The following is a 13189-nucleotide window of genomic DNA, read 5'->3' on the forward strand; positions in this document are numbered from 1 at the left end:
TAGTGCTCCCCTCCCTGTGTCCATGTGTTCTCATTGTTCAACACCCGTCTATGAGTGAGAACATGCGGTGTTTGATCTTCTGCTCTTCTGTCAGTTTGCTGAGAATGATGGTTTCCAGGTTCATCCGTGTCCCTACAAAGGACACAAACTCATTGTTTTTGATGGCTGCATAATATTCCATGGTGTATATGTGCCACATTTTCCCTATCCAGTCTATCGTCGATGGGCATTTGGGTTGGTTCCAGGTCTTTGCTATTGTAAACAGTGCTGCAATGAACATTCGTGTGCATGTGTCCTTATAGTAGAACGATTTGTAATCCTTTGGATATATACCCAGTAATGGGATTGCTGGGTCAAATGGAATTTCTATTTCTAGGTTCTTGAGGAATCGCCACACTGTCTTCCACAATGGTTGAACTAATTTACACTCCCACCAACAGTGTAAAAGTGTTCCTATTTCTCCACATCCTCTCCAGCATCTGTTGTCTCCAGATTTTTTAATGATCGCCATTCTAACTGGCGTGAGATGGTATCTCAATGTGGTTTTGATTTGCATTTCTCTGATGACCAGTGATGATGAGCATTTTTTCATATGTTTGTTGGCCTGATGTATGTCTTCTTTTGTAAAGTGTCTGTTCATATCCTTTGCCCACTTTTGAATGGGCTTGTTAGTTTTTTTCTTGTAAATCTGTTTTAGTTCTTTGTAAATTCTGGATATCAGCCCTTTGTCAGATGGGTAAACTGCAAAAAATTTTTCCCAATCTGTTGGTTGCCGATTCATTCTAATGATTGTTTCTTTTGCTGTGCAGAAGCTGTGGAGTTTGATTCGGTCCCATTTGTCTATTTTGGCTTTTGTTGTCAATGCTTTTGGTGTTTTGCCTACACCTATGTCCTGAATGGTTTTGCCTAGATTTTCTTCTAGAGATTTTATGGTGTTAGGTCTTATGTTTAAGTCTATAATCCATCTGGAGTTAATTTTCGTGTGAGGTGTCAGGAAGGGGTCCAGTTTCTGCTTTCTGCACGTGGCTAGCCAGCTTTCCCAACACCATTTATTGAACAGGGAATCCTTTCCCCATTGCTTGTTTTTGTCCGGTTTGTCAAAGATCAGATGGTTGTAGATATGTTGGGTTGCCTCCGAGACCTCTGTTCTGTTCCATTGGTCTATATCTCTGTTTTGGTACCAGTACCAAGCTGTTTTGATTACTGTAGCCTTGTAGTATAGTTTGAAGTCTGGTAGTGTGATGCCCCCCGCTTTGTTCTTTTTGCTTAGAATTGACTTGGCTATGCGGGCTCTCTTTTGGTTCCATATGAAGTTTAAGGTGGTTTTTTCCAGTTCTGCGAAGAAGGTCATTGGTAGCTTGATGGGGATAGCATTGAATCTGTAAATTACTTTGGGCAGTATGGCCATTTTCACGATATTGATTCTTCCTAACCATGAACATGGAATGCTTCTCCATCTGTTTGTGTCCTCTCTTATTTCGTTGAGCAGTGGCTTGTAGTTCTCCTTGAAGAGGTCCTTTACATTCCTTATTAGTTGTATTCCTAGGTATTTTATTCTCTTTGTGGCAATTGTAAATGGAAGTTTGTTCTTGATTTGGCTCTCTTTAAGTCTGTTATTGGTGTATAGGAATGCATGTGATTTTTGCACATTGATTTTGTATCCTGAGACTTTGCTGAGCTTGCTTATCAGTTTCAGGAAGTTTGGGGCTGAGATGATGGGGTCTTCTAGATATACAATCATGTCGTCTGCAAATAGAGACAATTTGACTTCCTCCTTTCCTATTTGAATGCCCTTTATTTCTTTTTCTTGCCTGATTGCTCTGGCTAGAACTTCTAATACTATATTGAATAGCAGTGGTGAGAGCGGGCATCCTTGCCTGGTGCCACATTTCAAGGGGAATGCTTCCAGTTTTTGCCCATTCAGTATGATATTGGCTGTTGGTTTGTCATAAATAGCTTTTATTATTTTGAGATACGTTCCATTGATACCTAGCTTACTGAGTGTTTTTAGCATAAAGGGCTGTTGAATTTTGTCAAAGGCCTTCTCTGCATCAATTGAGATAATCATGTGGTTTTTGTCTTTGGTTCTGTTTATGTGGTGAATTACGTTTATAGACTTGCGTATGTTGAACCAGCCTTGCATCCCCGGAATGAAGCCTACTTGATCATGGTGGATAAGCTTTTTGATGTGCTGTTGCAATCGGCTTGTCGGTATTTTATTGAAGATTTTTGCATCTATGTTCATCATGGATATTGGCCTGAAGTTTCCTTTTCTTGTTGAGTCTCTGCTGGGTTTTGGAATCAGGATGATGTTGGTCTCACAAAATGATTTGGGAAGAATTCCCTCTTTTTGTATTGTTTCGAATAGTTTCAGAAGAAATGGTACCAGCTCCTCTTTGTATGTCTGGTAGAATTCAGCTGTGAACCCGTCTGGACCTGGGCTTTTTTTGGGTGGTAAGCTCTTAATTGCTGCCTCAACTTCAGACCTTGTTATGGGTCTGTTCAGGGTTTCAGCTTCTTCCTGGTTTAGGCTTGGCAGGAGGCAAGTGTCCCGGAATTTATCCATTTCTTCCAGGTTTATTAGTTTGTGTGCATAGAGTTGTTTGTAATAATCTCTGATGACGGTTTGAATTTCTGTGGAATCTGTGGTGATAGCCCCTTTATCGTTTTTTATTGCATCAATTTGGTTATTCTCTCTTTTCTTTTTTATTAATCTGGCTAGTGGTCTGTCTATTTTGTTGATCTTTTCAAAAAACCAGCTCCTGGATTTATTGATTTTTTGAAGGGTTTTTTGTGTCTCTATCTCCTTCAGTTCTGCTCTGATCTTAGCTATTTCTTGTCTTCTGCTAGACTTTGAGTTTTTTTGATCTTGCTCCTCTAGCTCTTTCAGTTTTGACGATAGGGTGTCAATTTTTGATCTCTCCTTGCTTCCCATGTGGGCACTTATTGCTATATATTTTCCTCTAGAGACTGCTTTTAATGTGTCCCAGAGATTCTGGTATGTTGTGTCTTCATTCTCGTTGGTTTCGAAGAACATCTTTATTTCTGCCTTCATTTCATTGTTTATCCAGTCAACATTCAAAAGCAAGTTGTTCAGTTTCCATGAAGCTGTGAGGTTCTGGGTTAGTTTTTGAATTCTGAGTTCTAACTTGATTGCACTGTGGTCTGAGAGACTGTTTGTTACGATTTCCATTCTTTTGCATTTGCTGAGGAGTGATTTACTCCCAATTATGTGGTCAATTTTAGAGTAGGTGTGATGTGGTGCTGAGAAGAATGTATATTCTGTGGATTTGGGGTGGAGAGTTCTGTAAATGTCTATTAGGTTTGCTTGGTCCAGGTCTGAGTTCAAGTCCTGGATATCCTTGTTAATTTTCTGTCTGGTTGATCTATCTAATGTTGACAATGGGGTGTTAAAGTCTCCCACTATTATTGTGTGGGAGTCTAAGTCTCTTTGTAAGTCATTAAGAACTTGCCTTATGTATCTGGGTGCTCCTGTATTGGGTGCGTATATATTTAGGATCGTTAGCTCTTCTTGTTGCATTGATCCTTTTACCATTATGTAATGTCCCTCTTTGTCTTTTATGATCTTTGTTGCTTTAAAGTCTAATTTATCAGAGATGAGAATTGCAACTCCTGCTTTTTTTTTGCTCTCCATTTGCTTGGTAAATCTTCCTCCATCCCTGTATTTTGAGCCTTTGTGTATCCTTGCATGTGAGATGGGTTTCCTGGATACAGCACACTGATGGGTTTTGTCTTTTTATCCAATTTGCCAGTCTGTGTCTTTTGATTGGGGCATTTAGTCCATTTACATTTAGGGTTAATATTGTTATGTGTGAATTTGATACTGCCATTTTGGTGCTAGCTGGCTGTTTTGCCCTTTAGTTGAGCTGGTACTTGTTGTTCCTTTATATGTGTAGAGCCTCTTTCAGGAGCTCTTGTAGAGCTGGCCTGGTGGTGACGAAATCTCTGAGTACTTGCACGTTCCCAAAGGATTTTATTTTTCCTTCACTTATGAAGCTTAGTTTGGCTGGATAGGAGATTCTGGGTTGAAAGTTCTTTTCTTTAAGGATGTTGAATATTGGCCGCCACTCTCTTCTGGCTTGTAGGGTTTCTGCTGAGAGATCTGCTGTGAGTCTGATGGGCTTCCCTTTATGGGTAACCCGACCTTTCTCTCTGGCTGCCCTTAGTATTTTCTCCTTCATTTCGACCCTGGTGAATCTGACGATTATGTGCCTTGGGGTTGCTCTTCTTGACGAATATCTTTGTGGTGTTCTCTGTATTTCCTGGACTTGAATGTTTGCCTGCCTTGCTAGGTTGAGGAAGTTTTCCTGGATAATATCCTGAACAGTATTTTCCAGCTTGGATTCATTCTCTTCGTTGCATTCGGTTACGCCTATCAAACGTATATTAGGTCTTTTCACATAGTCCCACATTTCTTGGAGACTTTGTTCGTTCCTTTTTACCCTTTTTTCTCCAGTCTTGCCTTCCCGTTTTATTTCATTGAGTTGATCTTCGACCTCTGATATCCTTTCTTCTGCTTGGTCAAGTCGGCTGTTGATACTTGTGCATGCTTCACGAAGTTCTCGTGTTGCAGTTTTCAGCTCCATCAATTCACTTATATTCCTTTCTATTTTGTCCATTCTTGTTAGCATTTCGTCAAATCTTTTTTCAAGGTTCTTAGTTTCTTTGCATTTGGTTAGAACATGTTCTTTAAGTTCACAGAAGTTTCTTACTACCCATCTTCTGAATTCTGATTCTGTCATTTCATCACACTCGTTCTCCATCCAACCTTGTTCCCTTGCTGGTGAGGAGTTATGATCCCTTTTAGGAGGAGAGGTGTTCTGGTTTCGGGTGTTTTCATCCTTTTTGCGCCGGTTTCTTCCCATCCTTAAGGATTTATCCACCTGTCGACTTTGTAGTTGCTGGCTTTCAGATTGGGTCTCAAATCTTTCAGATTGATGTTCTGTTTGTTGATGATGAGGTTATTTCTGTTTCTTGGTTTTCCTTCTGACAGTCTGGCCCCTCTGCTGTAGGTCTGCTGAGGTTCACTCCAGGCCCTGCTTGCCTGGGGTTCACCTGCAGCAGCTGCTGAACAGCAAGGGTTGTTACCAGTTTTCTTCTTCTATCTTTGTCCCAGAAGGATACCCGCCTAGTGTCAATCTGATCTCTCTTTTATGAGGTGTCTTCTTGGATATATAGGGGTCAGGGAGCTGCTTGAGGAGACGGTCTCTTCTTTATAGGAGCTCGAATGGTGAGCTGTGAGCTCTGTTGTTGTTCATTCAGAGCTGCTGGGCAGGTACTTTTAGGTCTGCTGCAGCAGAACTCATAAACTGCTTTTTGTTCCCAGGTGCTCTGTCCCAGGGATTTAGGGCTTTATTTATGAGTTTCCGTTATGCTGCTGCCTTCTTTTTTTTTTTTTTTTTCCTTCAGAACTGCCCAGCCCAGCAAGGAGGCAGCCTAGTCACTGTCGGCCTATAGAGGCTTTGCTGGGCTGCCGTGGGCTCCGCCCCGCTGCCGAGTGAACTTCCCTGCAGTCCTGTTTATATGGGTGTAGTTAGAACTGCTTTGGAGATGGTGGCCTGCCTCTGTTGAGGCGGAGTCTCTCTGCTGTGGTGGGTTGCCTTGGCAATGGCGGGTTGCCTTGGCAATGGCGGGCTGCCTCGGTAATGGCGGACGCCCCTCCCCCACAGAGCTGGACTGTCCCGGGTGCGCTTGCTGTGAAAGTCTCAGTCCAGAGTTTCTGGTTGCTGTTCTTTTGTGGGGGTGGGACCAGCCGAGCCTGATCGCCTGGCTCCCTGCCTCAGAGCCTTTTTTAAGTTGGTGTTCCAGTTGCCTGTTGAAGAGGCGCCGGGGTCTGTTTGCTTTTCCCTGCGGCCACTCACTGTGCTGGCTTAAACAGCGGCACTCAGGTTTGTGGGGCTTTTTTTTTTTTTTTTGCCCTGGAATCTACTGTCCTGGTTCTCTGCTCAGTCCCCTTTTTGAACCGGCGAATAGGCGACTTCCCGTGGCTCCAATCGCCAGCCAAAAGGGCCCCTGGACGGGTGTATTTTGTATGGAGAACTGCGGCTCCGGGGCGCCTACAAAGCAGCCGCGCAGGACAAAGCAGCCGCGCGGGGCAAAGCAGCGGTGCTGGCCGGCACAGCCGCGCTGGCCAAAACAGCTGCGCTGGCGAATGTGGAGCTCCTCCGCCCGGGAATTTCCTAGTCTGTGGGCAATAAAAACGCAGTGTCCACTCACCCTCTGCGCTTTCACTGGGAGCTGCAATCCTGAGCTGTTCCTAAACGGCCATCTTGGATCGTCCTCTCAATCTGGTATTTTTAAACCCAGTTGATAGTGCCAGTCTGGAGAACTGGAGTACTTACTCCTTTTATATTTATTCTGATTACTGATGTATTGGGTTTATCCGTCATTTAATGATTTGCCTTCTATTTCACCCATTCCTTTTGTCCTCCTTTGTCGCTTTTAAAAATTTTATCAAATGTTTATTTTTCCTTTTCCTTTAATTGCACACGTTTTGCTATTCTTTAAGTGGTTAGCCTCTAAACTGCAACATGCATCTTCAACCTATTACACACTAAAGATTCACATTATTACCTTAATTTCATTACTTTCTTGATAATGCTAAAACCAGGCACTTTATCAGTGAATTCTCATAGGAAGTTGATCTCATGTTCATCTCTTGGTTATGTTCCCTTGGAAATCTTCCCCTTGTGGGAAGGGATGAAAGTTGGAGACAGACTTATGCTGAGAGACATTGTCTACTCTTCTCCACTGTCCATAAAATGGACTTGGCCAGAAACCCAGCTGCCCCTGGGCTGGTTGGCAAAAATGATTTTGCCTTGGTGCAGCTGATGCATTTAGGCCAAACTAGGCATTGTTTCCTGGCTGGGGGTGGGAAGGAGACAAGCGCATGGGCTTGAGAGTTTACATCTGTGACTGGGTCTGTGATAGGACAAAGTGGGTGGAGCAGCCGGCTGGCTCTGACCAAGCTGAGTTGCCTGCTCATCCAATCAGCATGGGGTAATGTCTATGAGCCGCTACCTGAGGAGGTAGAGGACAGAAGTAGAGGAACTACTGTGTAGCAGCCCACACGGTTACATAGGACTATGTGGTAATCTGGCATACAAACTGGTGCAGTGGCAATGGCAGCAGCTTGGGGCAAGTCTACGGCCACTGGGGGAGCCCTCTAAGCTGCAGCCTGAGCTGCATCCTGAGGATTCTGATAATGCAGATGGATTTAACCCTAAAATGGAATCTGGTCAAAGCCATCTGCTGACAGTTAGTGACAATGTCAATGCAAACTCAAAAACTCCCTAAGGAGACAATTAGAGATGGGCTTTTGAAGAAATAATAAATAATGACTAGTATTTTAAAAGTTGAAGCTAAGAGAATATGGGGACCCTTTTGTGAACAGTAAACAGGAAAGGGGCACTTTTACTTTGTTATCACTGTTACTGAATAAGGCATTGGTTTCAATGTGCGGTCCTCGGGTCAGCAGTATCACCCAGTATCACCTGGGAACTTACTAGACATGTAAATTCTCAAGCCTCACCCTAGAGCTACTGAGTTAGGAAGTAAGTCATAGGGGACCAACAATCTGTGTTTTAACAAGGCCCCAGGTAATTCTTATTTACCCTAAAGTCAGTACTAAAGTTACTAACTCAAGGTTGTGGAAGTCAGTCTGTGAGCTTAAAATGGAAAACCATGTTGGATTAAACTTGTAGCTTTATTTCCCTAAATATCTAATATCTGTTACAGGTAACATATGGTTAAAAAAAAAAAAAAACAACAAAACACTAGCTGGTAAACCTATCTGGACTGGGACAACTGTAAATAAACTATAAATACTTGATGAAAAGCCACAGCTTTGAGTTTCCAAGTTTCAGGGTTCTTATAGCCAGCCATGTTCCTCTCAAGGACTCTATGGCCATGGGGCTATTAAAAAAGATATTGATTCTGTTTTGGAACCTAGGGTATCTAAGTTAGGGTAGTTGCCACAATTAATAATTTGATTTGTTCCCTTCTACCTGAACTGACACCTGGCAGAAAAGGTGGGTGGGCAGAGAATGGCCCCTGGACTACGGTGCCAGCTACATGAAGGCTCACTCTGGAGGTATACCCCTGACTCTGCTGCAGCGGCAGGAATGTAAAATGTCCAACTGGCCCTAGGACTATCGAACGTGGTCAGTGCCGTTCCCTTCTGCCTTTTATTGTTTTATTATTGTTGTTATTTCATTTTTACTTCAGTTCCCTTCTGCCTTTTACTGTTTTATTATTGTTATAATACATTTTTACTTCAGAAGATGTTACTGTCCTTATGTTGTACAGCCATCCTCATTTCTCTGTCTCCTCCAATATTTACCCTTTCTGTGCTTTTTTTGCTATTTCTTATATTTCTGAGCCTCCATGTGGGATAATTTTCCTTCTGCCTGAAAAAACCCTTTAGTGATTTTTTAGTACAATCTGTTGGTAGCACACATCTTTCAGCTTTTAGTGGTCTAAAATCTTTAACTTGCATTTTTAAAAAGTGAGGTATAACTTACATTAACAAATGATCAGATCCTAAGTGTAACATTCACTTTTGACAATTAAGTAACAAAGCCATAGAAATATCCAACACTCCAGAACGTTCTTTCATGCTGTATCCCAGTCAACACCTTCCCCCACAAAGTAATCACTGATCTGATTTCTATTCCTGTTAGTTTTCCCTATTCTAGAATTTCAAATAGTTAGAATCATTAACTATGCATTTTTTGTGACCAATTTCTTTTTTGAGAATAATATTGGGATTCATCAATATTGTGAATGTTGGTTCTTTTTTGCTGAACAGTATCCACTGTCTCAATAGATAACTGTTAACCTATTCTTCTTTTGATCGGCACCTCACTGTAATCAGTTTTATTGGCTATTATGAATAAAGCTGCTGTAAATATTTTTTTTCCAGGTCTTTTGTGGACATATGTTTTCATGTCTCTTTGACAAATACCTAGCTCTAAAATTACTGGGCCACGTGTGTATAACTCTTTAATAATCTGACATACTGTTTTCCAAAATAATCATATTTTCTACCCCCACTAGCAACATATGACAGTTCCAATTGCTCCACATCCTCTCCAACATTTGTCATTATCAGTCCTTTACACTGTAGCCCTTCTAGAGGGTATGGAAGTGGTATTTCACTGGGTTTTTTTCATTTCTAGATGAATAATATATTGGGTACTTTTAAAATGTAATTACTAGACATATAACATGTTTTGTGAAATGTATATTCACAAAACTCTCCTTTAAAAAACTGCACTCTGTCTTTTAAAAAATTACTAAATTGTATGTCTTCTTTATATATTTTGAACCCAAGTTCTATGTCAGATATATGTATTGTGAATATTTTCTCTATGTCTGTGTCTATTTTCTTAAGTGTCTGTTGAAGAGAAACTTTATTTTTTTTTAAGCTGGAGTGTAGAGGCCCAATCATAGCTCATTACACTCTCAAAATCCTGGGCTCAAGCAATCCTCCCACCTAAGCCTCCTGAATAGCTAGGACTGTAGGCGTTGCTGGCCAATTTTAAAATTTTTTTATAAAGATGGGGTCTTGCTATGTTGCCCTGGTTGGTCTTGAACTCCTGCCTTCAAATAATATTTCTGTCTCAGCCTCCCAAAGTGCTGGGATTAGAGTGTGAGCCACCATACCTAGCTGAGAAATTTTAATGAAGTTCAATTTACCAATTTTTTTTTTCTTGTATAGTTCATGCTTTCTAAGAAGTCTTTGCCTACACCAAGAACTTGAAAAAAATATCTTATGTTTTGCCTTGGTAGCTTTATTGCTTTAGCTTTACTTTTATGTCTATAATTTATCTTAATTTGATTTTTGTGAATGATGTGAAGTATGGGTTATGTTTCTTCTTCTATATGCATATCCATGTTTTCCAGTCATATTTATTACAGATATTTTACTTCATTCAAATGCTGTTGTGCCTTTTGAGAAAATCATCTGACCATACATTGAAGGGTTTATTCTTGGTCTCTCTCTTCTGTTCCACTGTTCCATTGGTCTATCATTCTGCCCATAATGCACACAATGATTACTTAATTTGCTTCATTTTTAAAGGATATTTGCAGGGTACAAAGGCCTAGGTTGGTGCTGTTTCTTCCAGCAATTGAAATGTCACTCTGTTGTCTTCTGGTTCCATTGTTCCTGCTGAGAAGTCAGCTGTTAGTCTTGTACATTTAAAAGTGACTGTTTTCCTTCTATCTTTTAAGATTGTATTCTCTTTCTTTTGTTTTCAGCAATTTGCTACGATGCTCTAGTAAGGCTTCTTTGTATTTATATCTGTGGATCACATACTTTCTCGATTCTGTGGAATAATGTCTTCTGCAATTTTTAGGAAATTCTGAGCCCATTATCTCTTCAAACATTGCTCCTGCCCTGTTCTCTCTCCTCTTCTGGGATTCTGTAGGTTGGATTTTTTTTTTTAATGTGTCCCACATGTCTTTTATTCTCTTATCTCCTCTTTGTCTCCACAAATTCCTTTATGTCTTTATATATCAGTTTGGATATTTTCTACTAAAAATATTCTTCTTCTTCATGCTTCAGTTTGGATATTTTCTAATAACCTGTTTTGACCTATTTTTCTTCTTTTCTGCTATGACTAATCATCTGTTCTACTGCTCTACTTTTTATTGTAGTGAAAACTCATAAAATTTATCATCTTAACCATTCTAAGTAATAGTTCAGTACTGTTTACTATATTCACGTCATGCAACCAACCTTCAGAACTTTTTTATCTGGCAAAACTGGAACTCAATACCCATTAAACAACTTTTCACACCCCCGTCCTCCCAGTTGGTGGCAACAATCATTCTAATTTCTGTCTCTATGAATATGACTACTCTAGACACCTCATATAAGTGGAATCATTCAGTATTTGCCTTTTTGTGAATGGCTTATTTCACTTACTATAATTCCTTAAGATTCATCGATATTGTAGCATGTGTTGGAATTTCCTTCCTTTTTAAGCCTGTATTCAGAGTATGTATATCCCATATTTTGTTTATCCACTCATTTTTGGATGGGCACTCAGATGGCTTCCACCTCTTGGCTACTGTAAATAGCAGGGCTATGAACATGGATGTGCAAATATTTCTTTGGAACCCTACCTTCAATTCTTTTGGATATCTATCCAGTAGTGGAATTGCTGAATTATATGGTAATTCAATGTTTAATTATTTGAGAAACTGTGATACTGTTTTCCATGGTCGCAGCATCTGATTTTTTTTTTTTTTTTTTGTTATTTAGTTTTTACTGCACCATCATAAACTTAACTCTGCAATCCAGCTGTATGTCGAGGGAGATAATGAAAATATAGAACTCAAAGAACTGTAGTGAGACCATGAAGATTATATGAGACTGTGAGCAAATGGGGTGGAATGGTGTGAGCTACAAAAGGAAAGGTCTGGTGGTTAAGACAAAACACAAGTCAAATTTATTACAGTTGTCTGCAGTTGGCAATGACGATCTTGCTTGTCTCACCATTCCTGGACCCAAAGCATTCCATGGCTTCCACAATATTCACGCCTTCTTTCACCCTGCCAAAGATCACATGCTTGCCATCCAACCACACGGCCACAGCAGCACAGATGAAAAACTGGGAATCATTTGTTTTGGGTCCAGCATTTGCCATGGACAAGATGCCAAGACCTGTGTGCTTCATGATAAAGTTCATATCATCAAATTTATCCCCGTAGATGGACTTGCCACCAATGCTATTATGGTGTGTGAAGTCATCACCCTGGCATATAAACCCTGGAATAATTCTGTGAAAGCAGGAACTTTTATAACCAAATCCTTTGTCTTTATTATTCAGAGTGAAAGTTTTCTTCTGTCTTTGGAACTTTATCTGCAAATAGCTGAAAGGAGATGTGTCCCAAGGGCTTGCTGTTGATGGTGATATTGAAGGACACACTGGGGATGACCATGGCTAGTGGCAGGGGATCTTGGGGGCAGCAGTGTCTGCAAAGCCAGCTGTATCATTTTATATTCCCACCAACAGTGCATAGGCGTTTCAATTTCTACATCCTTGCCAATGCTTGTTAATTTAATTTTTTAAATAGTGGCCATCCTAATTGGTGTGATGTGAGGTTTCATTGTGGTTTAATTTGCATCTTCCTGATGATTTGTGGTACTGAGCATATTTGCATATGTCTGTTGGCTGTTTGCATACAATCTTTAGAGAAATGACTATTCAAGTCCTTTGCATATTTTTTAATTGGGTTATTTTGTTTTTAAGATGTACAAGTTGTTTATATAATTTGGATATTAACCCCTTATTAGACGCATGACTTGCAAATATTTTCTCCCAGTCTGCAGCCTGTCTTTTTACTCTGTTAATTGTGTCCTCTAATGTCCAGAAGTTTTAAAATTTTAATGTAGTCCAATTGGTCTATTTTTACATTTGTTGCCTATGTTTTGGTGTCATATCCAATAAATACAAATAATGTCTAATGCTTTTTTCCTATGCTTTCTTCCAAGAGTTGTACAGTTTTAGGTCTTACATTTAGGTCTTTGGATCATTTTGAGTTTACTTTTGCATACAGTATAAGGTAAGGGTCCAACTTCATTCTTTTACATTTGAATATAGTTTTCCTAACACCACTTGGCACCCTTGTGGAAAACCATTTGATTACATATATGAGGATTTATCTCTGGACTCTCCATTGTCTAATTTAATTTTATACACATTAATTGAGTTCTTAATTTCAGTTATTGCAATTCTCAGCTCTAGAATATCCATTTGATTATTTTTATTCCCCACAAGTTTCAATTCTCTGGGGGAATATTTCCCTTTTATTTATTTTCTCCTTGTCTTCTATTTTCTTGAACACATTATCATTGTTATTTCAAGTCCTGGTCTTAATTCCACTTCCTGGATCATCTGTGGGTATGTTTCTATTGTCTGCGCTGTTTCTTGGTTTTCAGTCTCATCTCTTGAATGTCTGGTATGATTTTACTCAAGGCTTGACATTGTGTCTAAAAAATTGTAGAGGCTCCATATGATGTTATCTTCTAAAGAGAGCACTCACACTTTCTTTAGCTTGGCAAGTAGACAATAAATTTAATTCAATAACTCACTGAATTTGGGCTGCTATGCCATCGTGTAAAGGCTATAGTTGGCAATGGTAATCTTCCTGCTGG

At 40.0% G+C, this 13189-nt stretch overlaps 1 protein-coding gene and 1 pseudogene across 4 annotated transcripts in view; both read right to left on the reverse strand.

Annotated features, from left to right (window-relative positions):
- The window catches only part of TTC17 (tetratricopeptide repeat domain 17), a 137421-nt gene that overhangs the window by 20444 nt on the left and 103788 nt on the right, over window positions 1–13189 (reverse strand). The gene's annotated exons all lie outside the window — the stretch shown is intronic.
- LOC116555106 lies at window positions 10470–12343 on the reverse strand (annotated as a pseudogene). The gene has a single exon (XR_004270374.1). The product of XR_004270374.1 is annotated as a peptidyl-prolyl cis-trans isomerase A pseudogene (transcript).

Source organism: Sapajus apella, unplaced genomic scaffold, assembly GCF_009761245.1.
Source record: "Sapajus apella isolate SASKATOON/1434 unplaced genomic scaffold, GSC_monkey_1.0 scaffold14, whole genome shotgun sequence".
Classification (NCBI taxonomy): Eukaryota; Metazoa; Chordata; class Mammalia; order Primates; family Cebidae; genus Sapajus; species Sapajus apella.